This window comes from Gopherus evgoodei, chromosome 8, assembly GCF_007399415.2.
Source record: "Gopherus evgoodei ecotype Sinaloan lineage chromosome 8, rGopEvg1_v1.p, whole genome shotgun sequence".
In the NCBI taxonomy this organism is placed as follows: Eukaryota; Metazoa; Chordata; order Testudines; family Testudinidae; genus Gopherus; species Gopherus evgoodei.
Genome location: NC_044329.1, coordinates 58556170 through 58582659, shown reverse-complemented (window position 1 = coordinate 58582659; position 26490 = coordinate 58556170). Strand labels below are relative to the sequence as shown.

The window sequence follows — 26490 nt, the reverse complement described above, 5'->3', positions numbered from 1 at the left end:
GTCGTCCACATTCTCTGGAGGCGGAGGCATGAGGGCTCCGTCTGGAGTGATGGAGAGTTAGGAGTCGGTGAATCAGGGTACAGTCCATAACCCGTCTCTTCAGGGGGAGAGTTCAGGCGTTCTAGAAGTAGACGAAGCTGGAGATAGAGGCGCACAAGCTTGTGGTCTGGTGGAAGAAGCATGAGGATGAGTGGCAGCAGGAGCTGGCCAAGGGTACCACTGAGGTGAACGCATGGGATAAGTTAAGCTAGGTGCCGCCCACGGGGGGCAGGGGGGTAGCGCAAAGTAGGGAAACTGAGGCTGGTGGATGTGCGCCGTGACCTGAGGTGCAAAAGGTTCCACTGGAGGAGGAGAGGCACGTGGGGAGAACTCCACCTGCTGCTGCATATCAGGCTCACTGTCAGTGAAGGTAGCCAGGTCAGGTGGGGGGAGCGGCTGGTCAAAGAGTGAGCACTGTATGTCAAGGAGCAGAGAGTCAGGCTGAGGGGCCACTGAGATTCATCCTGACTTAAGAATTGCTGCTGCTGCTCCCTGAGCTGTGATCCTGATGAGCATAATCTGTGCTCAGAAGCGTGCACTGACTTCTGTTTTGCTTTCCCCGGTGCCGCAGGCCATTTGCAGGCTCCCAGTGAGAGGTCCACTGCTGCTGCTGGAGTGGCAGCCAGGGCAGAATGCGCTGTCGGTACCGGGTCTATTTTTGGTTCTGAGGGGACTGGTGCCAAGGAGACATTCCTGGTAGGAGCTGTCGCTGAGATGCTGGGACCTTCGGAGGTGCCTACCTTCGGTGCTGCCAGCACTGAGGGTCAGGATCTCAGGAGACCCTTTACCCTTTTGAAAGTCTCCGGATGGAGACAGTTGGGCTTCCTTCCTCTCTGCATGAGAGGGTGAAGCCACACTCCCTATCGGTTTGGACCAGGCCGAGGAGCATGAGGGAGAGGGTTTGCTATTGCACATCTCCATAAGTGGCTGTAGGGATTTCTCCATCAGGAGCATTTTCAGCTGCAGGTCCCTGTCACGACGAGCCCTGGTTTTGAGGCTGGTATAATGGGCACACTTGGCAGGGACGTGTGTCTTGGCGAGGCACTCCACAACAGCGTGTTTGTCGGACCGTGGTATACAGTCTCGACAGGAAGCACATTTCTTAAATCCTGAAGACCCTGGCATTATTGCACTAGGAATGCTGGGGAGAGTGTCTCAAAGGGAGACAAACTTGAGGAAAAAGAAGGTTTTTTGTTTGTTTTTTAAACTAGGTAACTATTCTAAAGGAAGGGAAATAACTGGGATGTTACTAACTATTTCTATATCTTTGTACTTGTTTCCTTCGGAGACCAGGGAAGAGGATCAGCACTGCCCCGAGCCCCATCTTCAGCCAAGGACGGTTGAGAAGAAACAGGGGGATGCAGGACGCATATGCTCAGGCAGACTCTAACAAGACTGCAAGACAGCAGCTGAGCGTGTGCATCCCAACCAGGCACTGCTTCCGAAGATCTCTGATCAACAGCGCTGGGATGCACTGTCACCTGGAGTGGAGCACCCACAGGGACAGCACTCGAAGTAGCAATATTGTTTTCCATGGGACAGTAGGTGGGCTGTGGTTTGCTGATAAAGGTTTGATAAAGGCAGGATAGGGTGTGGGTAAGAGAGTGGAGATAAAGATGGTGTTGGGACCTTAAGTAAAGGTCGTACCTTGTGCTTCTGATATTTGAACTAAAAACTTCCAGTTACCTAATTTCAGATGTTTATAGTTATAATCACATTCTAATAATTATTATGGCATTAATATTCATAGCATGGGCAGACATAATTGCTCCAGTAGTTTTACGTATTTGGGAATTTCCTCAGTTATGTAAATTCTGCATAGATCTTGGATGCGTGAGACCTTGATGCTGAAGACTCACACAACAAGTTGGAACAGAGGGTACGTCTACACTAGCTGCCAAATCGGTGAGTAGCGATCAATCTATCAGGGACCAATTTATCACATGGAGCGTAGATGCGATAAATCGATCCCCGATCGCTCTCCCGTTGACTGCTTATCTCTAGCTTGGCAAGAGGTGGAAGCAAAGTCAATGGGGGAGCTGTGTCCATCGATCCCACAACGCAAGGACGCAAAGTCAGTGATTCTAAGTCGATCAAAGATACGTCGACTTCAGCTACCTTATTCTCGTAGTTGAAGTTGAGTATCTTAGATCGATTCCCCCCCTGCCCCCACAGTGTAGACCAGGCCAGAGAGTTGGAGCCAGGATGTCTATAGAGGTTAGAAGCTCCACAGGAATCCTGCCCTTGTCCTGCTCCCTCTGTATGGAATTTACAAGCAGCACAAAAGTCCTGGTCCCAGCTCTTTTTCTGCTTGTTTAAGTTCTGCAGGAGTCTCCTCTTCAGAGATTATAAGCAACATAGGTTTCTCAACCAGGTGTTTTAAATTCACTTTGAACTTGGGCACTGATCCTAGAAATACTCCATACCTTGAAATGATGCACAGCACTTAGAAATAATTGTTAGAGGACTTTTCCAAAAACAAAACAGTCATTTTTACATCACATCTCTCAAACAGGTTGAATAATTCATCTCAACTAGGAAGTCAAATATCAGACAGGATGGATAAAAATCAATTTAAAAAATAAACAGATTTTTAAAATTTAAATTGGATTTTTTAATTTAAATTAAATACAGGTTTATTTTTAAAAAAATAATTTACTTAAAAATAAATCAGAAATTTACAACTTATGTTAAGGCCTCAATGTATTATAAACTATTAAAATCCTTAAAATTAAACATGAAAATAATATTAAACTTTAAAATTGACACGTTTTAAAGAAGTTCAAATCACTGAACTTGTGGAAGTCACTGGCTAAAGCACCTGGAACCAGTTTTCTGACATACTAAACCAGCCTTTGATTGTAGGTGCAGAGAGAATATTTTCTTCATTTCCAGTTTATTCAACTATTTCAGTTCAATGACCAGTTCAAAGTTAAGAAACCAATTCAGAGTTGAAAAAGCAGAAAAGCTTGTTTTACTCTCCCACATCGATGCAAAAACACTGGGAGTGAGATGGTGAGATGTACTTGTGCTAACATCTTTAAATGACCTGGTAACCAGAAACAAACAGTTCAATTCACTGACTACTGATAGTACTTCCTTCGTTTAATCAATCAGTTAGTTTTGATAACCTTTTTTATAAACCTTTTTTTCTTATGTATTCAGCACATTTAAGGTAGAGGGTTTTTCTAAATGCTGCTTTTATGCATTTTTAATTGAATTTTAATTGCCATTTAAATAGAGCTTGACACAAATCACACCTAAAATGTTTATCATTACCTAGTAAATAAGAAATATATCATTTACCATTTTCTAGCATAATATAATATAAAAATTAAGAATAGGAATACATATAAATTAAGCCATATAATTGGTTAAATAAAGGTACATAGACAGGGCACGACCAATTTCATGGCAGTGAAAAACAACATGTCATGGATCGTGAGCTAACCCCTTCTCCGTGAAATCTGATCTCCCCCATGCTGCTGGGAGGCTCCTAGCTGTGAGTCCCGACCTGGCACAGGAGGGATAGATAGCATTTGTCCTTCGCCTGCACAGTCACTCTTAGGAGGAGATCAGATCCACCTCTGGTGCCTCCCCCTGCTGCAGGAAGCTTTGGGGCTTGGCAGTAGCCCCGGAGGTGGCTTGTGGAGGTGGGTCCGATCTCCCCCGGCTGCTGCTGCGAGTGCCCCAGTTGGGGAGGGACAGGATTTGTCCTCCTCCTGCATGGCTGCTTTGGGGTGGGGGCGGGGGGAAGGGTAAAGATCAGACCCACCTCTGGGCATCTTTTTGGGTTGTAACCCCTATGGTTACATCACCATGAAATTTCAGATGAAAACATCTGAAAACATGAAATGGACCAATTTTAAAATCTTCTTGCCGTGAAACTGATCAAAAGGGGCCGTGAACTTGGTAGGGCCCTATATATATATATAAACAAACATGTTTTAATGGTTACCAACCAATGAGAAGCAAAACATGATTAAAACAGATGATTTAGATAAAGGTTTCCTACCTGCTGATTTAAATCGTGCTTAAAGTCAATGATTTAAATCAATCCACCCCAATTTCAAGAGAAGTCAAAATTCTCCCCTGGCAAAAGACTACATATTCAAGAATTCACATAGAAGGAATTAGAAGTTGCACAGTTTGAGAGTGTAAACAAATAAACCGTCTAATGGAAACTGTCTTACCTCTTTAACTTCGTATGGCTATCATGGCTCCATAATGTACTATTTGCTCATGCATGAGAAAAATCTATATTTGTTCTCTCAAAAAATCATTGTGCATTTGGTAAAAAATAAAGTTGACAATCTACCTTGAATGTAAAATGACTACCTAGGAAGATGAACCTATCAGTCAAGATGTGGACTAAATGCCTAAAATCCATATAAAGGTGCCTGAAGAGATGGCCTGGTTTTCAAAAGTGTTGAGCAGCAACTCCCATTGATATGTGTGTGTAATATATATATTACACACAGAGACTGATGCACAGTAATGGAATATATCAGGACCAATTTTTGAGAAATGTCAATTATTGATATGCTGTCATAATAACCAGGACCTGGTCTACACTACGCGTTTAAACCGAATTTAGCAGCATTAAACCCAATTAACCCTGCACTCGTCCACACAACAAAGCCCTTTATATCGATATAAAGGGCTCTTTAAACCGATTTCTGTACTTCTCCCCAACGAGGGGAGTAGCACTGAAATCAGTACTGCCATGTTGGATTAGGGTTAATGTAGCCGCAATTCGACGGTATTGGCCTCCGGCCGGTATCCCACAGTGCACCATTGTGACCACTCTGGAAAGCAATCTGAACTCAGATGCACTGGCCAGGTTGACAGGAAAAGCCCTGCGAACTTTTGAATTTCATTTCCTGTTTGCCCAGCGTGGAGCTCTGATCAGCATGAGTGGCGATGCAGTCCCAAATCCAAAAAAAATCTCCAGCATGGACCGTACGGGAGATACTGGATCTGATCGCTGTATGGGGAGACAAATCTGTTCTATCACCACTCCGTTACACAAGACGAAATGACAAAGCAGTTGAAAAAATCTCCAGGCTATGATAGACAGAGGCCACAGCAGGGACTCACCACAGTGCTGCGTGACAAGCGTAACGGAAAGCCAAAGAATCAAATGGACACTCATGGAGGGAGGGAGGGGGGACTGAGGACTCCAGCTATCCCACAGTTCCCGCAGTCTCCAAAAAGCATTTGCATTCTTGGCTGAGCTCCCAACGCCTGAAGGGTCAAAAACATTGTCTGTGGTGGTTCAGGGTATCTCTCGTCAATTTACCCTCCCTCCCCCCATGAAAGAAAACGGAAAAAAAATCGTTTCTCGCCTTTTTTCAGTATCACTGTATGTCTACTGCATGCTGCTGGTAGACGTGGTGCTGCAGTGCTGAATAGCAGCATCCTTTCCCCATCTGGTCATTCCTGGCAGATGGTACAAAATGCTTAGTAACCATCCTCCTCATTAGCAGCTGGAGGCTGAGCTCCATCAGCCCTCACCCCCTTTCATGTCTAAAGAAAAGATTCTGTACTCCCGGGACTATCATAGCAGCGGGAGGCTGGGCTCCTCTCCCCCTCACCCTTTAACGTCTTGCCTAGACTATCATAGCAGCTGGAGGCTGCCTCCCCCTCATTTTATCTCACTAAAAAGTCAGTGTTTCTTATTCCTGCATTCTTTATTACTTCATTACACAAATGGGAGGACACTGCCATGGTAGCCCAGGAGGGTTGGGGAAGGAGGAAGCAATGGGTGGGGTTGCTGCAGGGGCACTCCCTAGAATGGCATGCAGCTCATCATTTCTGCGGGATCTCGGGGGCTCTGACACAGAGCGGTTGTGTTCTCTGGTTCTCTAGTACATTTGCCCCATATTCTAGGCAGGACTGACTCTATTTTTAGACAAAACATAAAGAAGGGAATGACCTGGGGAGTCATTCCCACTTTTGTCCATGCGCCCCCGACCGACCTCAGCGAGGCCAGCCAGGAGCACCCATGACAGCAGCAGACAGTACAAAAGGATTGATAACCCATATCACCAATTTCCAGTTGCAAATGGTGCAAAATGACTGATAATCATCTCATCACCAATTTACAATGGCAGACAGTGCAATAGGGATGGTAACCATCTCTGCTACCTTGAAAAGGCAAATGAATGCTGCTGTGTAGCACTGTGTACCGCCTCTGTCAGCAGCATCCAGTACACATACGGTGACAGTGACAAAAGGCAAAACAGGATCCATGGTTACCATGCTATGGCATCTGCCAGGGCAATCCAGGGGAAAAAGGGCGCGAAATGATTGTCTGCCGTTGCTTTCACGGAGGAAGGATTGAGTGACGACATTTACCCAGAATTACCCGCGACACTGTTTTTGCACCATCATGCATTGGGATCTCAACCCAGAATTCCAATGGGCAGGGGAGACTGCGGGAACTATGGGATAGCTACAGGATAACTACCCACAGTGCAATGCTCTGGAAATCGACGCTAGCCTCAGTACATGGATGCACACCGCTGATTTATGTGCTTAGTGGGGCCACGTGCACTCGACTTTATACAATCTGTTTTAAAAAACGATTTCTTTAAAATCGGAATAATCCTGTAGTGTAGACATACCCCAGGTTTCCTGTTATACACAAAACACTTCTTCCTAGAATAAGACACAAAAATACAGTAAAAAATATATGTGATGCCAACATATTGAAGAATCACTTGCTGGAAGTAGGTAAAATTGAATATAATTCCCCGAAAGATAAATATAGGTTTCTAGGTAATTATAGTGTCATCAGAAGAAAATAAAATAAAATATGTGACTGATTACGAGCCTTGCAGCCTCCACAGTAGCACAGGCAGTTTCATAGATTCATAGACTCTAGGACTGGAAAGGACCTCGAGAGGTCATCGAGTTCAGTCCCCTGCCCTTATGGCAGGACCAAATATTGTCTAGACCATCCCTAATAGACATTTATCTAACCTACTCTTAAATATTTCCAGAGATGGAGATTCCACAATCACCCTAGGCAATTTATTCCAGTGTTCAACTACCCTGACAGTTAGGAACTTTTTCCTAATGTCCAACCTAAATCTCCCTTGCTGCAGTTTAAGCCCATTGCTTCTTATTCCATCATTAGAGGCTAAGGTGAACAAGTTTTCTCCCTCCTCCTGATGACACCCTTTTAGATACCTGAAAACTGCTACCATGTCCCCTCTCAGTCTTCTCTTTTCCAAACTAAATAAACCCAGTTCTTTCAGCCTTCCTTCAAAAGTCATGTTCTCAAGACCTTTAATCATTCTTGTTGCTCTTCTCTAGACCCTCTCCAATTTCTCCACATCTTTCTTGAAATGCGGTGCCCAGAACTGGACACAATACTCCAGTTGAGGCCTAACCAGCGCAGAGTAGAGTGGAAGAATGACTTCTCGTGTCTTGTTTACAACACACCTGTTAATGCATCCAAGAATCATGTTTGCTTTTTTTTCCACAGTATCACACTGTTGACTCATATTTAGCTTGTAGTCCACTATGACCCCTAGATCTCTTTCTGCCATACTCCTTCCTAGACAGTCTCTTCCCATTCTGCATGTGTGAAACTGATTGTTCCTTCCTAAGTGGAGCACTTTGCATTTGTCTTTATTGAACTTCATCCGATTTACCTCAGACCATTTCTCCAATTTGTCCAGATCATTTTGAATTTTGACCCTGTCCTCCAAAGCAGTGCAGTCCCTCCCAGTTTGGTATCGTCTGCAAACTTAATAAGCATACTTTCTATGCCAACATCGAAGTCATTGATGAAGATATTGAACAGAGCCGGTCCCAAAACAGACCCCTGCGGAACCCCACTTGTTATACCTTTCCAGCAGGATTGGGAGCCATTAATAACTGCTCTCTGAGTATGGTTATCCAGCCAGTTATGCACCCACCTTATAGTAGCCCCATCTAAATTGTATTTGCCTAGTTTATCGATAAGGATATCATGCGAGACCGTATCAAATGCCTTACTAAAGTCTAGGTATACCACATCCACCGCTTCTCCCTTATCCACAAGGCTCGTTATCCTATCAAAGAAAGCTATCAGATTGGTTTGACACGATTTGTTCTTTACAAATCCATGCTGGCTATTCCCTATCACCTTACCACCTTCCAAGTGTTTGCAGATGATTTCCTTAATTACTTGCTCCATTATTTTCCCTGGCACAGAAGTTAAACTAACTGGTCTGTAGTTTCCTGGATTGTTTTTATTTCCCTTTTTATAGATGGGCACTATATTTGCCCCCTTCCAGTCTTCTGGAATCTCTCCCGTCTCCCATGACTTTCCAAAGAGAATAGCTAGAGGCTCAGATACCTCTTCTATTAACTCCTTGAGTATTCTAGGAGGCATTTCATTAGGCCCTGGTGACTTGCAAGCATCTAACTTTTCTAAGTGATTTTTAACTTGCTCTTTTTTTATTTTATCTTCTAAACCTACCCCCTTCCCATAAGCATTCACTATGTTAGACATTCCTTCAGACATCTCAGTGAAGACCGAAACAAAGAAGTCATTCAGCACCTCTGCCATTTCCAAGTTTCCCGTTACTGTTTCTCCCTCCTCACTGAGCAGTGGGCCTACCCTGTCCTTGGTCTTCCTCTTGCTTCTAATGTATTGATATAAAGTCTTCTTGTTTCCCTTTATTCCCATAGCTAGTTTGAGCTCATTTTGTGCCTTTGCCTTTCTAATCTTGCCCCTGCATTCCTGTGTTATTTGCCTATATTCATCCTTTGTAATCTGACCTAGTTTCCATTTTTTATATGACTCCTTTTTATTTTGCAGGTCATGCAAGATCTCGTGGTTAAGCCAAGCTGGTCTTTTGCCACATTTTCTATCTTTCCTACCCATCAGAATAGCTTGCTTTTGGGCCCTTAATAGCGTCCCTTTGAAAAACTGCCAACTCTCCTCAGTTGTTTTTTCCCCTCAGTCTTGATTCCCATTGGACCTTACCTATTAGCTCTCTGAGTTTACCAAAATCCACGTTCCTGAAATCCATTGTCTCTATTTTGCTGTACTCCCTTCTACCCTTCCTTAGAATTGCAAACTCTATGATTTCATGATCACTTTCACCCAAGCTTCCTTCTACTTTCAAATGCTCAACGAGTTCCTCCCTATTTGTTAAAATCAAGTCTAGAAGAGCTTCCTCCCTAGTAGCTTTTTCAACCTTCTGAAATAAAAAGTTGTCTGCAATGCAGTCCAGGAACTTATTGGATAGTCTGTGCCCCACGGTGTTATTTTCCCAACATATATCTGGATAGTTGAAGTCCCCCATCACCACCAAATCTTGGGCTTTGGATATTTTGTTAGTTGTTTAAAAAAAGCCTCATCCACCTCTTCCACCTGGTTAGATGGCCTGTAGTAGACTCCTAGCATGACATCACCCTTGTTTTTTACCCCTTTTATCCTAACCCAGAGACTCTAAACACTTCCATCTCCTATGTCCATCTCCACCTCAGTCCAAGTGTGTACATTTTTAATATATAAGGCAACACCTCCTCCCTTTTTCCCCTGTCTATCCTTCCTGAGCAAACTATACCCATCCACACCAGTTGTAGGATAGCTTGAAGTATAACTGGAAATATCCACTTTGAAACTACTGACACCCATAGAAAACAACTCTTATTGACGTCAGTGGACATTGGATCAGGCCCTTTATGATTCAGAGAAAGGATAATGTTTAGAGTTAAGAGTTTTATATTTGGTGCCTTTTCTGGTTGCTGAATATTACAAACCAGTAAGTCCAAAATCCAAACTGCATATTAAAATACTACATTTTTCTCACTTATTGGCAGGCACAATAAAAACGCACAAATAAAAGGCTTAAGAAAAATGCAGCCTCTTCATCTTCCCTGCTCTAACAAAGTGATACTGATGTGTCCATTATGATGGGCCTGTGCTGTATTTTTCTAAGAATAGGTCTCACCCTAAGAAGTGCACAGCACCTGTGACTACTGACCTCAGTAAGAGTTATGGATACTTGGTACTTCTTAGGGTGAGACCCTTAAACTATAATGTAGAGGTTTCCAAAGTTTTCTTATTGCATACCCCTTCCCAGATCTACCAGCTACCCACATACCTATACCCTTCTCATCACTGTTACTTGTGTGTTCTTCTTAACACTACCTGTTTTCAGCCATCTGTCCATATTTCACTGTTACACACAGATATAGTTATAGTGTGAGGTATACAAAGGAAAAAAAACCCTAAGTTCTGAGGTCAGTTAGACTGGACAGTTGCGTGGCAACTGAACCCACGCTGTACAGTGATTGGAGGTGAGGTCTCTGTGTGTAAGCGTCTCTGTATATCTATGTTCTCACTTGTTCATCCTGAAGTAAATTAAACTACAGTATTTTATATAACAACTTCCCACAGAGTTTTAAAGCTTCAGCTGAGTAGCCTATTATGAAAATGCAATAAACAAAACAATTAATAAATAAAATTCACCATTACACTATCTCCTGTGTATCCTCAGAGATGTCTCTCATAACCCCAAGGGTACGTGTACCACAGTTTGGGAACCCGTGCTATAAGGTGGTCAGGGAAAGGATATGTGTAATACCTAAAGCTCTATCTACATTTATTTTGCTATAAAGATTAACACTAAATAGTGACATATATTTTACACACATCCTTATGACAAAAATAGATAAAAAGTCAAATCTTTAAGTACCTTTTCTTTTTACATGGTAAAAAAAAATCAAGTATTGGACAGAATCACAGTCGTAGGATATTGTCATGCACAGTGTGGAATATTCTATATTAAGAGAAAGCCACAAACAATGAAAAAGGAAGAAGAAAGGCTTTGCGGGATGTACTTTGCCACTATTACAAACATACTGAAGAAACACAACGTAATTGGATACCAAGAGGCAAAAAGCAAACAAGCTGAAAAGAAAAGCTAGACAAATCATTGTACTTGTACAACAAATTCCCCAAAATCCATCATGATACGAAGGCAACAACAGCCCTACACAGAAAACAATTTTGGGGAGTGGGGAAAAAAGCATTTTAAAAGAAAATATGCCATTGGCAAACTTAAAAGGCAAATACCCTGAATGAAGTTCTCCATCTGGAAACAGATAATTCTGCTCAAATGTGTCACACAGTTACCATGGCAATGTAATGAAGAAAAACAGCGCTCATTAATAATGGTCAGGATGATAAATGAGCATATCAACTTATAATATTGAAACAATTATTACTGGGAAAAAAAATATAGGAAAACTGTGGAGAATTGCTTTAGGACTCTCAGATTCCTGTGACCATAAGGGAGACAACTAGCACAACTATAGTGCTACAAGAGTATTTCCGGTGATGATGACACTACATTCTGGCTCAGTCAATAAAGGGCAAGAATCCCTTACCCCGCAAACACATCTGTGCATGCTGTGACTTTCAGTAATGTCTCTTATTTATTAAGCCCTAAAATAGAGCAGTGAGAACTACTGCATATTGTCAAGAATTCTGCTGGCTCTTGGTGCAGTCGCAACCCAATAAGTTTGACTGAACCCAACAAACCCTTATTAAGTGACTGTGCTCTCTGACTGGATTGAAGGGCCAACACCTCACCATTTAAGCCTTGAACCAAGAGCAGCACAGTGGTTGCTCAATGTGTTCCACATCTGCAGCTGTGCCAGACCTGGTTCCTGCTCTCGCCCTTGCTCCTATCCGTACCTGCTTCTGCTCCACCCCTAGTCTCAATCTTCCTCAGAACTCCTGACTCTGACAACTGGCTTGACCCTGACCATGACTCTGGCTCTGCATCTATGATTGTTCTAGCTCCTGACTCTGACCACTGGCTTTGTCTTCTGACCATGACTCCAGTTCTGCCCTCTGATTCTGCTCCGACAACTAGGCTAGATTCCTGTTCCAACCACTAAGTAACTCCGCCTACACCCTGGTGTATGACACATACACTACATGCATTTCCATTTTAGATATGTACAGAATAGCAGGTGTGCCTGTATCCTAAAAAAAAAAAAAAAAAAAAAAAAAAAAAAAAAAAAAAAAAAAAAAAAAACCAGACATAGGTTAAGATAAGCCTTTGTTCTTTATTTTTAATGATGTACTGTGCATTAGACACGAGGCATGTGGTTCTATTGTCACAGCACTGAGGAGAAAGTTTCTCAATCACACTCTCATTTTTCTGTACTTCAAATTTTCCTTAATGTCTCTTGCATTTAGATCAGATGACATTTAAGTTTATCCTTCACCCCTTATAACACACATTACTGCTCTGTAAAATATGAACCTCTTGTCCAACACACTGTTAGGCAAATTTCTTTGTACTGTAATTATTCCTACTAGGTGCAGCTGTGTTCAAGATACACACATAAAAACATAAGAATGGTCATACTAGGTCAGACCAAAGGACCATCTAGCCCAGTGTCCTGTCTTCTGACAGTGGCCAATGCCAGATGCCCCAGAAGGAATAAACAGAACAGGTTATCATCAAGTGATCCATCCCTTGTTGACCATTCCCAGCTTCTGACAAACAGAGGCTAGGGACACCATCCCTGCCCATCCTGACTAACAGCCATTGATGGACCTATCCTCCATGAACTTATCTAGTTTTTTTAACCCTGTTACAGTGTTGGCCTTCACAACATCCTCTGGCAAGGAGTTTCACAGGTTGACTGTGTGTTGTGTGAAAAAATCCTTCCTTTTGCATGTTTTAAACCTGCTGCTTATTTGGTGACCTCCAGTTCTTGTGTTACGAGAAGGAGTAAATAACACTTCCTTATTTACTTTCTCCACACCCATCATGATTTTATAGACATCTATCATATCCCCCCTTATTCATCTCTTTTCCAAACTGAAAAGTCCCAGTCTTATTAATCTCTCCTCACATGGACACAGTTCCATACCCCTAATCATTTTTGTTGCCCTTTTCTGAACCTTTTCCAAGTCCAATATATTTTTTGAGATGGCGCGACCAGATCTGCACACAGTTTTCAAGATGTGGGCATACCATGGATTTATAAACAGGCAATATGGTATTTTCTGTCTTCTTATCTATCCCTTTCTTAATGATTCCCAACATTCTGTTTGCTTTTTGAATTGCTGCTGCACATTGAGTGGATGTTTTCAGAGAACTATCCACAATGACTCCAAGATCTCTCTCTTTAGTTGTAACAGCTAAATTAGACCCCATCATTTTATATGTATGGTTGAGATCATGTTTTCCAAAGTGCATTACTTTGCATTTATGAACACTGAATTTCATCTGCCATTTTATTGTCCAGTTACCCAGTTTTGTGAGATCCTTTTGTAGCTTTTCACAGTCTGCTTGGGACTTAACTATCTTGAGTAGTTTTGTAACATTCAAACATTTTACCACCTCACTTTTTCTAGATCATTTATGAATATGTTGACTAGGACTGGGCCCAGTACAGACCCCTGGGGGACACCACTATTTACCTCTCTCCATTCTGAAAACTGACCATTTATTCCTACCCTTTGTTTCCTATCTTCTAACCAGTTACCAATCCATGAGAAGACCTTCCCTCTTATCCCGAGACAACTTACTTTGCTTAAGAGCCTTTGCCGAGAGACCGTGTCAAAGGCTCTATGAAAATCTAAGCACACTATATCCACTGGATCCCCCTTGTCCACATGCTTGTTGACGTCCTCAAAGAATTCTAGTAGATTGGTGAAGTATGATTTCCCTTTACAAAAACCCCTTTAAAATCCTTTTAAAGGCATCCTCTCTTCCCCCCCCCCTTCTGCTGTCTTGGACATTTGAAGCCTTTGGACAGTATCTAGTCCAGTATTTGAGGCTGCACTTTGCAGAGTCCTTGCTGGTAGTTGATGACGAGTTGGTAGATTACATTGGTGATGGCATCCTCTCCTTGCTTCCAGCTACTTCTACAAAGTATTTAAGCTCTTTATTGTAATTGGAGTTGAAGAAGGGGAGGAGGAGGAGGAGGAGCCGGTTTAGCTGCCTCCTCTAAGATCATTGGAGAGGAGGCAGGAGCTGCTCTTGGATCCTGGATTTCCAGGTACCAGTGGGAAATCTTCAGCAATAGAGGAGTCGGGAGCTGCCAATGGGACCAGAGCTGCCAGTGCAGGAGGATTGTCCAGGAAAACAGGAAACTAAGCATCTGGGCAGAATATGCAGAGGCAAAGGATAACCAGGTGGCAGAGAAGCACGTGCAGAGGCGCAAATCAGAGAATCTAGAATATTCCATAGTTCCTTGGCGGTGGAATTTGCTGTCCAATTGTGCAGTAGTCTTGGGTTTTCCTTTTAGGTTTTTTTAAATCTTATTTCTAGCCCTCCTGGCTGTGAAGAAGAACTTCCTATCACAACCCTAAATTACTGTGACAACTCCAACCACTGTTTGTGAGCGTACCGAAGACCTTCCACACCAAATCACAAGCCTCTATCGCTTGACCTAAAAGAGTAACTCCAATAACCACTCATGGGGATGGGGAAGACAGTACATTTATTTGGTTAAAGTAACAGAAAGTTCCGTGGCACCTTTAAGACTAATAGATGTATTGGAGCATAAGCTTTCGTGGGCGAATACCCACTTTGTCAGACGCATGTGTCTGACGAAGTGGGTATTCACCCACAAAAGCTTATGCTCCAATACATCTGTTAGTCTTAAAGATGCCACAGGACTCTCTGTTGCTCTTTATAGACCCAGACTAACACAGTTATCCCTCTGATACTTGGTTAAAGTAGTAACTGGTCATAGATCTGGCCACATTCTGCCTTTGTGGTAGATCACCAAAGTGCTATTGGGGTGGTGGCGGGAGAATCCAACTGCTGGATCCTCAGATGTTTTACAATTCCTTGGGTTTCAACATGTTGCAGCACCGTTTCCTTCCTTGGCTCTCTGGTACATTTCCTGGGCAATAAGTCTGTCTGCTACTCCCTCATGGGAGTGGAGTGCCTCAGCCCACACTAGGGATCAAAGATTCACAATTTCTCACCTATAGAACATTTGAAAGCTAGAGCTCTATTTTGACAAATGATTGTATTGCTCATTTTAACAGTAAATGGCAAATATCAGGAAAGCTTTTAGCAAATCTTAACTACTTCAAATATACTTACAAGTAAAGTAAGCCTTTCAGCTGCTAAAACCAAATATGTCAGTCTAACGTCTAATGTCAGTCAATGGAAAGACAATACCACACTAGATTCCATGGAAGATCAGCAGAAGAGTTAAACACTCTTCAAGGCCCATTTACAAAGTAAAGATTTTCAGGTAAAATGCTGCCAACCTGACAATGGTCCTCTCATTTTTTAGCAAATGTGTGACAGGCCACAATGACAACTGATCTCAACTCTGACCTTTGGAGAAATTCAATGCTGATGGCTTGTTCAATGTTGACTTCATTGCGAAGACTAACAACTGAGTTGGTGGATTTCACAATGTGGACAAATATCTACTAGGAAACTAACCATATCATGAAGTCATTACACAGGCCAACAAATCAGCCCTCTGATGACCAACCTTGTCCATATTTGAACAGTGACCAATTCTGATGAGTCGTCTAGTCCCTTGACAATTCTACATCACAATTATTATTGACTATTCTAACTACATGGGTTTTTTCAGTACTGTGTGTTACTTACTGAATCTAAAATGTGTTCATTGCCAAGAGCCAAGGGTACTGCTGAAGTCAAGTGGGTAAGCAGCACTAGATTTTTAAGAGTGCAGTTGCACAAATAATATAAAAATTTTGCAAGCAAATTAAAAAGTGGTCAGTGATAAACATTGCTTGGAAAACTGTAAACTAGTATAGATTTCAGCATTATAAATAAGTTTCTGGGAAGACTAGTATGTGGTGTTTTGATTTCTACAAAGTTCAGACAGGGATCTCAAGAGAACTTCGTATTGCACATTTGACTAGTAATGCTAAGGAGATTTATTATTTTTATTTTGCAGGTCTTGGCAGAAAAAAGATCAGTCATTGGCTAGTCAGCATGAAGGAGGGTTACAGGATTAGATGGAGCATGGTCTGGTCCAGTTTGGCAATTCCTATCTTTCTGGTATGAATTAAAGTGAACAGCTGGAAGGACTAGCTATTTTTAAGGTTGCAAAATAGTTTCCATTACAACTCTATTTTCACACGCACTACTTTTTGAAACATTCATCACTGGGGCAACAATTTCCATGTTTGATTTCTGTTTAAAATTGGGTTTGGAAAGTTTGAGCAAAATTCCTTTAGCTATATTGAGTTCTACTTTTCCTGTTTTAGGAGCACACAGAATATAGAGAAAAAATAAGAATTACCCAAAAGGCTATTTTAATACAGCACAAAGAATCAATAAAAGACACAATCACAGTGTGTAAAAATCTATGGAGGTCACCACTGAATACTAAACTAAACTTCTCTTTCATGGTACAATCTTTAATTACAAGTTCTCCAGGCTTCTTAGATATACATTTGTGTTTAAGGAAACATTGTATTATATATTACATTTCATTATTATTGGAGAAATAGTCCTGTAATCACATAATTAAAGACTGTCAAGGAATGCTTATGAAGCGAAGGAACACACAGAGTTGAGGCTGTTCCTTCAGAATTACATTTCATATACAATAACTCCTCACTTAAACGTTATAGCTATGTTCCTGAAAAATACGACTTTAAGTGAAACAATGTTAAGTGAATCCAATTTCCCCATAAGAACTAACGTAAATGAGGGGGTTAGGTTCCAGGGAAATTTTTTTCACCAGACAAAAGACTACACACAAAGTTTTAAACAATTTAATACTGGTACACAGTGATGATGATTGCGAAGTTTGGTTGAGGTGGAGGAGTCAGAGGGTAGGATATTTCCCAGAAATGCCTTACTGCTAAATGATGAACTAGCAACTGGCTGAGCCATCAAGGGTTAACTCTCACACTCTACAAGGAAGCAGGAATGGAGGGAGGGGAGACAGCATCGCAGACAGAGACACACCCTGTGTGTGTGAGAGAGAGAGATGCGCATTTCCCCTTTAAGAGTAGGGTCAGCATACTTAAGTACACTGCCTTGTTAATTAGATCAGCTTGCTGAGACCACAGCTGCTGTCAGGAAGTACCCTCCATCCTGAGCCCTGTCCTGTGTCCCCCCTGCTCTATGGAAGATGGGGAAAGCAGGGTACAGGAGCAGAGTGGGACACCCTGACAGCCCCCCTCTTCCTTCCCTACCCCCCCTACAGCAAGCAGGAGTCTTGGGGAGCAGCTCCAAGGCAGAGGGCAAGAGCAGCACATGGCAGTGGGAGGAGGGACAGCTGAACTGCCGGCAATTGATAACCTGCTGGGCAGCTGCTGCACAGGGAACTTAAAGGAGCGGGGAGCTGATGAGGGGCTGCCGGTCCACCCTGGTTCCAAGCCCCCACGAGCTAGCTGAAACAGGCTGTTCTTCCCGCAAGCAGTGAACAAAGCAGGCGGCTGCCAAATGACATTAGAAGGGAGCATTGCACAACTTTAAACGAGCATGTTCCCTAACTGATCAACAATGTAACAACGAAACAACATTAACGGGGACAACTTTAAGTGAGGACTTACTGTATTCTGACATTTTGGTGCCTAAACTATGAAACTTAACATTACATGAATGTCCATTTTTTTTGTTTTTTTTTTTTGTTTTTTCCATTTAATGAACATGTCGCTCTGAGTCTGCTACCACATTTTTCAAAGGAAGCCATTCCTCAGGTGGAGGAGATTACTGACATGGTGCTGGGCAGGAAGGATATTCCGTAAATGTGATTATCTACAGTCCACTAAAAAGATCACCTCAAAAAATGAAAACAGAAAAGGAAACAAGAAGGTATTAAAAGGAACAGAGAGAAGAGAAGGGATGGTCTGTGGCTTTGAAAATATTGCCAGTCAGATGTAATATCCAGGTAAATAGGGGTGAGGACACTGGGGCACCGTGACAGCGTTACTAGACATATATGTTCAATAATAGCATGCTGTTCAGTACTGGACTGTCTGCAGAGGGGTGTTACAATAGAAACTATAGTGGCATAAAGTTAATAAACACCTTTCTAGTCATTCGTTACATTTATAATGTTTACAGATGTGTCTGGACGTTTATAAGTACAATAAAGACAGTGACTCTATCCTAAAGAAAACCTTGCATCGTTCAGGAACTATAAAAACAGAGAACAAGGAGCAGACCTTACACAGATAAATCTCTTACACAGGGTGTGACTACACAGTAGCTGGGAGGGTGCTTCACAGCATAGATAAACAGACAAGTTTTTTTCTGCTTGAGCTAGTGTGTTAAAAATAGTGTTGCAGCAGCAGCAGCATGAGCATCAGCTCAGGCTAACTGCCCAAGTACCTCCCTGCCCAATCCTATGGGTACAGAGTCGGGTCGCTAGCCCAAGCCCCTCTGTGTGCTGCTGCAGACAAACTTATTTTTAGCATACCAGCTCAAGCAGAGGTAGCCTGTGTCTGTCTGCCCACTCTGGGAAACATTCTACCAGCTGCTGTGTAGACATCCCTTTATTTATAAGCTACTGGCATATAGTGGAATAGGACTGGGGAAGAGAAGTGGCAAATGAGTAGTGCTTGAAAGGCAAAGCAAACAACAAATCAAGGTGTAAAACCTACCCTTCATCAACAGTAGGTCAATGTTTTTACTAATAAGTGAAACACCACTTTCTACTGCACCTAAAAAGCTGCTTTCAATATATATTTATCTCATATGCTAGGAGTCCTGTGAAATGTTTGTTTTTTTCATAAAAACATGAGTGCTTGAACTATTGGAAGTTGGTTGGTTGCTTGCACGCGTTCTCTCTCTCATTTTTGTGAAACATTTTGAAAGCTCTGTTTTGTTTCGATGCCAAATGAAACTAAATGTCAAAACCTCAATTTTTTTTCACTAAATTGAACTTTTGTTTTTTAGGCCAGCCATACTAGAAACACTGGGCAAACCAGAGTAAATACTCTCGGGACCAGTCATTTTTTTCACGTGTGTGTGTGTGTGCATGCATGCACATATATATTATAAGAAAACTGTACATACATCTCCCACACCTTTCATATATTGCATTCTTTGGGAAGGAGTGTGGAGAGAAAATCAATATGCCTAGCATCTGTGCCCTCACTATCTACCTGATTAGAGGAAGCTGTGATTTGATTGAAATGATACAGGGAGTGTAGACAGTAAACAAAATTGTAAGAAGTACTAGAGATTCCAGAGGATTGCATGTGGGACAGACTGGGGAGGGCAGAGTAACAACTGTGCTGGGGTAGGAGAGCACTGTATAAAATGCGTAGCAATAACTGCTTGCCTATGTGCTCTCCTCAGTGTCATTTGTTGTTCAGACGGTGTGCCTGCTGCTCAGTGCACTACTGTCCTGTAGGAAGCATAATTGTGTCTTTGAAAGAAGATTTGTAAAATGGGTGCTCCTGTACAGAGTAGGTGGCTCTCAAAGGTAACGCAATAACTCACAATTTTGTGGCGAGTCATTGATGCCTACAGAAGAGAAATGTTATGCTGTGTGCTAAAGTGAGTTAACTTTGCAGCTATTTATATGGCCCATAACTAAAGACATTTTATTAACTAGTATATCTTTTATGTCTGGAAGATTTGTGCTGTGTGTTATAAGTTTCAATTACTCTTTTTTGGCTCTGGTTTACTGAAGAGAAATGATAGCAGTAATGAGCTGCTTCAACTTCTCATGAGACTTCAATGATTAATTATTCTATCCATTAAAATGAACAGATTGCAATTAATAAAATTAAATCGCTGGTGAGAAGGGGTATTCTTTTCCATGCTGCATGAACAATATGCCCTGATAGATTAATATTATATTAATAGGAAGAAGCTCTATAACAGGAAGAATATGAAAGTACACTTTTAAATTCACATTTTGTGGGCTGACAGTCTTCCTTAACAGTTGACTCATTAAGAATACAGCCTAATTACTTGCCAGATAAAGAGGTATCAGGTATTTATTTACAAAGCACCAGAGTATATCTTGTTAGGTAATCTGGGGGTGGAAGTTAACAAATCTTACCTCATATAGGTTAGTGGTAGGGCTGCTGCACCATGGGAGATCTTGCTATCTTGACATCTTGTCCAGCTGGCAGTCTCACTGAATGCGCAAGGTTAATGTATGTCTCTTATGCTGCTCAGTAGTGGCAGCACTGAAAAAAAGTGGCTTCAACTAGTGTCTGAAAGAAGTCCCTGTCCAGCTCTCTGATGGAATGATGAATGCTGCAATGTAGCAGTGGAGAGGGCCATTGCTAGTGGAGGATGGAAGGCGAAGAACAGCAGAGATCCAACAGGGACTCAGAGTTCTTTACTCATGAGGATTTAAAACACATACACCCCTCTATCTACTAATTTAGTAGGCCAGCTTTCTTGATGGAAAATGTGAAGCTTCAGCAGCCAAATATAACTGAAATAACCTTTCCACTCTAGCTGTAGTGTGCCCTCTAGATTGTTTTAGTTGGTACCCTTCTGTTTGGTACCAAAAAGAGTTGTCTGAAAAGTTGGGATGATGGCACCACGCTCAGACCCTTCACTTTGCTCTTCCCAGCCCTACCAACTTAATTGAGAAGGTTTTAATGTAATCAGAATACATTCACTAAATTTGTATGATATAAGTGGATACTCACTCATCAGAATTATTGTAAAAGCTAGAAGGTTAGATAGGTAAAGCCTTACATTAGGAAATTATGTAACTGCTCAGGTAAAATAGTTTCTTAGGGTCACTGTGGTCTAGTGATTAGAATGGTTTCCTGGGTTTTATTCCCATCTGCCACAGACTCTTTGTGTGACCTTGTGCTCATAACTTAACTGCTCTGTATTTAGTTAATTCATCTGTAAAATAATACCACCACCTCCCTCCCAGTAATTCTGAGAAGACTTGATTGTTTATAAATTGTTTTGAAATATATTTAAATATATATTTAAAGCAACTCTTTTGTGCAACAGAAAGTGTGGTGTGTGATTCAATTATTAGTAAAAACATGGACCTATTGTTGATGAAGGGCAGGTTTTACACCTTGATTTATTAGTTGCTTTGCCTTTCCAATACTACTCACCTGCTATTTCTCTTCTTTAATCCTATTCCTACTCCACTAGTTTATAAATAAAGGGACATCTACACAGCAGCTGGGAAGGCACTTCTCAGTGTGGGTAGACAGACACATTCTAGCTCTGCTTGAGCTTCAGCAGGCCCATGTAATTTTCAGTCTCTGGAATATATAAAATATTGCTTATCAAAAAAAACCAGAATGGTTCAATGTCTTGGAGAAATATGTAATTGGGCAGGTTTTTTGTGTGTTTATTTTAAAAAAACAAACATTCCACTGGATTCCTGGCATACAGGGTAAATGCATATTTAAAGCAGGTTTTTTAGCAACAAGCTATAGTGGACAGGCTGCAAAGACACATCGGTTGCGCACACATCAGTTTGTGCAAATGTCTATCAGTTGGGTGTATTTTCCTTATATTTTTATTTATACATCAAATATTTTTACTACAAAATTAGAATAGCATATTGATGTAATAAGTTTCGAAAGACTTAACCTTGCATCCTGTTCTGAGAAAACTGAGTTTGTCTTAAATTTAAGATAAAAGGACTCCCCTTAGGCATAAAGACTGCCATGAACATTTCCTGGTTTCTCCCAGCAAATGGGGACAAACAGATCTGGCCCTGATAGACGCTAATGTAATATACTTTTGATGTGCACACAAAAGGATGCTCTTTAAAGAGCTCAGTCAAAGACAATTGAAAATATAGGACTAGGAGTGGGATGCTTGCTGGGAGGAGGGATCCAACAACTCAGAATGCTTGCACCCCTCCTCCTCTGCCTCTGGGGTGGTACTTTTAGTCAGTACAGGAGACTTCACTAGGAATGCATTGATCTAATATATTACCTCCTGGAGCTCCTGCAGAGCCATGACTGGAAATTAAAGCTGCCCTCCCTTGGCCCAACTGCAAGGAGAACAAATGCTGCCTGTCCTCATCCACATATACATCTCTTTGGGGGTACTGGAGCAGAGAGAGATTCAGGCTGAGTTTATATCGTTTATCAACTTGCAGGGCAGTCACTTAATCAACATGCCTTAGCTCCCCAGCTGTAAAATGGGGATACCACCACCTCTTCTCCCCACTCTGTCTCTTCTGTATTTAGACTATAGGCTGCTTAGAGCAGAGATGGTCTCTTATTACAAATGTATAATCATTACAATGGGATCTTAATATCACATGAGACGTCTATGCACTATTGTAATACAGATAATTATATTACAGATAATTATATTATATTGTAATATAATTATCTGTATTACAATAGTGTATAGACTTATACATATTTATACAGTTTTTTACAGATTTATACAGATATTCATACATATTTATACAGACTTATACATATTTATTTACTTTAAGTATTATGATCTGTGGCACCTTATAGACTAATAAACGTATTGGAGCATGAGCTTTCATGCTCCAATACGTTATTAGGTTTATAAGGTGCCACAGAACTCTTTGCTGCTTTTACAGATCCAGACTAACATGGCTACCCCTCTGATATTTTATGTATTATTTACGTATCATTTACTCATTTAACATCACAATGAGGAGATGAAAACATTTCAAGGTGATTAACTGGTCCTGCAGGACATCTCTTAAGTCTTTGGTCTATATGGTTAATGTATGGATACTTGATCTGCTTCATATCCAATTGTTTTCAGAACATTTGACATTTTAAACAATGCTCCTGAGCAATTTAGAAATGTGAGGTTTCAAAAATGTTGGAAAAAAAATAATTTTCCTGCTTTGTAACTAATCGTAACACGTTTTCAAACTCCTCCTGAGCTAAATGTAAACACATTTTTAGATTAAGCATTTGATGTTTTAAACTCTGTACCAGGGCCAATGGAAAAAGAAAAAAAATAAAGCTTTCAGCAGATACTTAACTGTCAAATTCTCTGGCTGGATACCAAATTTTTCTTTTTACAGTTGTAAGAAATCTATTTGAAGCTGAAGAACAGATACTATTTATCAATGTGATTTTGATGGAACAAACATAATAAGCCACAACACAAAATAAAAAACCTATTTCACATGTTTGGCAATTTGTTCTTAGATTGCAGATAAAAACATCAACAATGACTTTTATACAGCCAAACACTACTTTCTGTTTGGGAAAGGGAATCTTATTTGGTTTGTCTCTGATGTCTTTTTTAAATGCGGAGACATGAAACAACAAGGAAAGAGCTAGCTTCGAGTATGCATTTTTTCTTTATTGATCACCTTTTGGATTGGTGGCCAAAAACTGGAAGACATGACAAGGTGAACCAGCTATTATCCACTCTGATTCATATACAGTAAATGAAGTACTTTTCAGGAAGAGCACTACAACATAGCTGGACAGTAGTGATGTGATTCTAAATTTGCCAGCAACTGAGAACATTTCTGTAACATACAGAGTAGTTCTGACTTGTTTCAGTGCATCTTCTCAGATAACTTACTAACTAGAACGTAGGCCCTCAATCGAGGTGGACATGAATAGGTTCTGAGAGTCGCGATTATTTCCCCTTTCTTCATGGCTAGATGGGAGTGTGGTCCTGTCATAATATGGGGGCCAGGCTATAAAAAAGTTGGCAACCACTGAATTAGATATTAAGAGGGTAGTGAAGTCATCTCTTCATTTGTGTTTATACAATTCCTAACACAATCGGGCTCCAACCCTGTTTGGGGCCTTTGGGAGCTTCCATAATATAAATTATCGTTATTAATATATAAAGCACACTGGAGAAAGTGAGTATTACTACCTCTGCCCTGGATATGCAAAGGGTTATCATATTTCAGGTTCCCAAAAGGAGGACACTGCCGGAGGGGGAGGGAGAGTTGAAAGGGGAGGTGTTACCATTTGGCGATGCTGGAGGAGGTAGATGGGGAGTGCAGGAAGAGTGTGGGTTGGTGTTCTGGAGGGGGTAGTTGGGAGTGCTTAAAGAGGGTACATGCAGCCTCACTCTCAAGGTGGGGGGCAGTGTCGCGCTCCCTGTTCTGGTGGCAAGGTGGCTTGCGTGGGCCCAGGACACAGCATCGGCCTGACAGTCAGCACCTCCCTATGGGCCTCTCTCCCATCTCAGGGATGGGAGCTGGTGCCTGGATGACTGCAGGGGAGGGCACGGAGACAGCTCTTTCTGAGCCACAATGTCTGCACCACAAAAATCCAGGACATTGCCTCTTATTTGAAATACACACCTAGGCAGAGGATCACAAAAGAGGTCATGTCCAGGAAAACCAGGACATATGGTAACCCTAGATGTGCGCATGTATATCCTATTACTATTTTTTACTCAGATTACTCATGGGGGCGGGGGAGGGGGGCAAGAGTACTGCACCCATTTAGGGATGGGATTCATCTTCAAACATGGTGATCTGACATGGCTGGAGCATCTCAGGACAGTAGGAAAAATTCAGAACTAAATAAGATCATCTCATATTCCAATAACTCTTCTAATAAAGAACCATTCTACCAATAACTTGGAACTAATTTTCCTTCATAGGGGTATCACTGAAGCCACACACTGAAAAGTGATGCTGTTCAAGTGGCGGTGCATCTTATGTTTATTGTTTCCTGGAACCTGATCCAAAACCCACTGAAGTCAACAGAATCCTTTCCACTGACTTCACTGGGTTTTGGATCAGGCCTTTAGTGACTACCAGCTCAAAACTGCTCTACTTGGAAGTAAGTAGAAAAAAGAAAAGGGGAGGGGAAGAGAAAGGACAATTTCACTACTATCGCTACACAAAAGTCATGATTAATGTAAAGAAATTGCCCTGTTATGTCTGGCATGAAAGGATCTTATTGACTGTTTCCTACTATATATTTACTTGTTTTAGTAGCATGAACAGTCTATTTTTTTGCTATTCTGTAAGTACCTTTTTATATTTAATAATCCATTGAAATATATACATAATTCTGGGAGTGTTTTAAACTTATAAAGAGACATTATATTGGGCCACTTTTCAGAAAAAAAGTTGGAAAATGCAAAGTAGTCTGAATTCATGAGGAAGGTGTTTATTTTGCCTACACTAATCACCAGTAAATATCTAAATCGGATTTGATTTTTTTTAATGTTAAGTTCAGCAGCTTCCTTGTTAGATCTCCACGTAAATAAATGATTTGTCAAGGGCATTCTCCTGGTTAAACAAATAAACCATAAACTTAGATCACAACTCTAATTTTATTACAGTATTCGGGGGGTGGGGGATGTTCTCTTCCTGGACAATGTGTCTTCAGTATCAAACTGTGTTGAGAGGAAAATAAATCTAATCAAAAAGAAAAAAGAAGGGTATAAATTGTTTGGCTGATAAATCTCATTTTGTTCTAATAAGAGCACAGCGCCGTATCATTCTTCTAAATTTTCCCTGTTTTGACTCTTCTGGTTCCCCTCCCCACATTTTATTGTGTGATCATAAAATTTTATGATTTAGTGCTCATGAAAAGTGAGGGATTTTAAAGCCTGTCATTAATGTCAGAAGGTGCTGTACAATCTCCTCCCACAAAGTTACCAATATATTTCAGTCTCACCCAGCAACACACTTGCCTCCTTGCAAAGAACCTCTCAACCTCTCCAATGGGACCTAAGTATAGGATTAAGTGCTCTGCTAAATACAGTAGAACCTCAGAATTACAAATTCCTCGGGAATGGAGGTTGTTCATAACTCTGAACAAAACATTATGGTTGTTCTTTCAGAAGTTTACAACTGAACATTGACTTAATACAACTTTGAAACTTTACTATACAGAAGAAAAATGCTGCTTTCCCTCTATTTTTTAAGTAGTTTACATTTAAGTAGTTTACATTTACTGTACTATATTTATTTAGGGTTTTTTGGTCTCTGCTGCTGCCTGATTGCATACTTCTGGTTCCAACTGAGGTGTGTGGTTGACTGGTTAGTTCATAACTCTGGTGTTCTTAACTCTGTGGTTCTACTATACTGGCCAAAGATAAGAGGAAATGAAGTAATCTCTGGATGCAGAGAAGACTCCAAAATGAAACAGCCATGTGCTCCTGGTGCTACATTTGAGATGGAGAGGAGAGCAAACAGCTTGGTTTACAGATGACTTTCAACAAATGGAGTGTGAGGGAAGAAGGTTGGAATCCTGGTTTTGAAAGTCCCATGAGAGGGCCTATTACTTGTATCCAAAAGATTTATTTATATTCATTTCTATGTGTCTTGGTTGAGCAAGACCCAAATAAATATTTCTTTGTGGCTGCTCTAGTTGAACCAAAGTCTCAAATCAGCAGAATTGTTTTTGATGGTTAATCTGAACTGACTTCACTTGGTGGTTAAAGTGAGCCCCTCCTGTTGTGGGGAGATATTTGGTAATTTTGTTAATAAAAATCAATCGGATTTGTACCAAACTGTTTGGAACCATGGAATCAGGTCAATATTTGGAGAGGGGGAAATGCTAGGTTTTTCTGC

The 26490-nt window shown here is 41.2% G+C and overlaps 1 protein-coding gene across 3 annotated transcripts in view; it reads right to left on the bottom strand.

Moving 5' to 3' along the window:
* C8H1orf21 (chromosome 8 C1orf21 homolog) overlaps positions 1-26490 on the bottom strand; it is a 233337-nt gene that overhangs the window by 119004 nt on the left and 87843 nt on the right. The window lies entirely within an intron of this gene.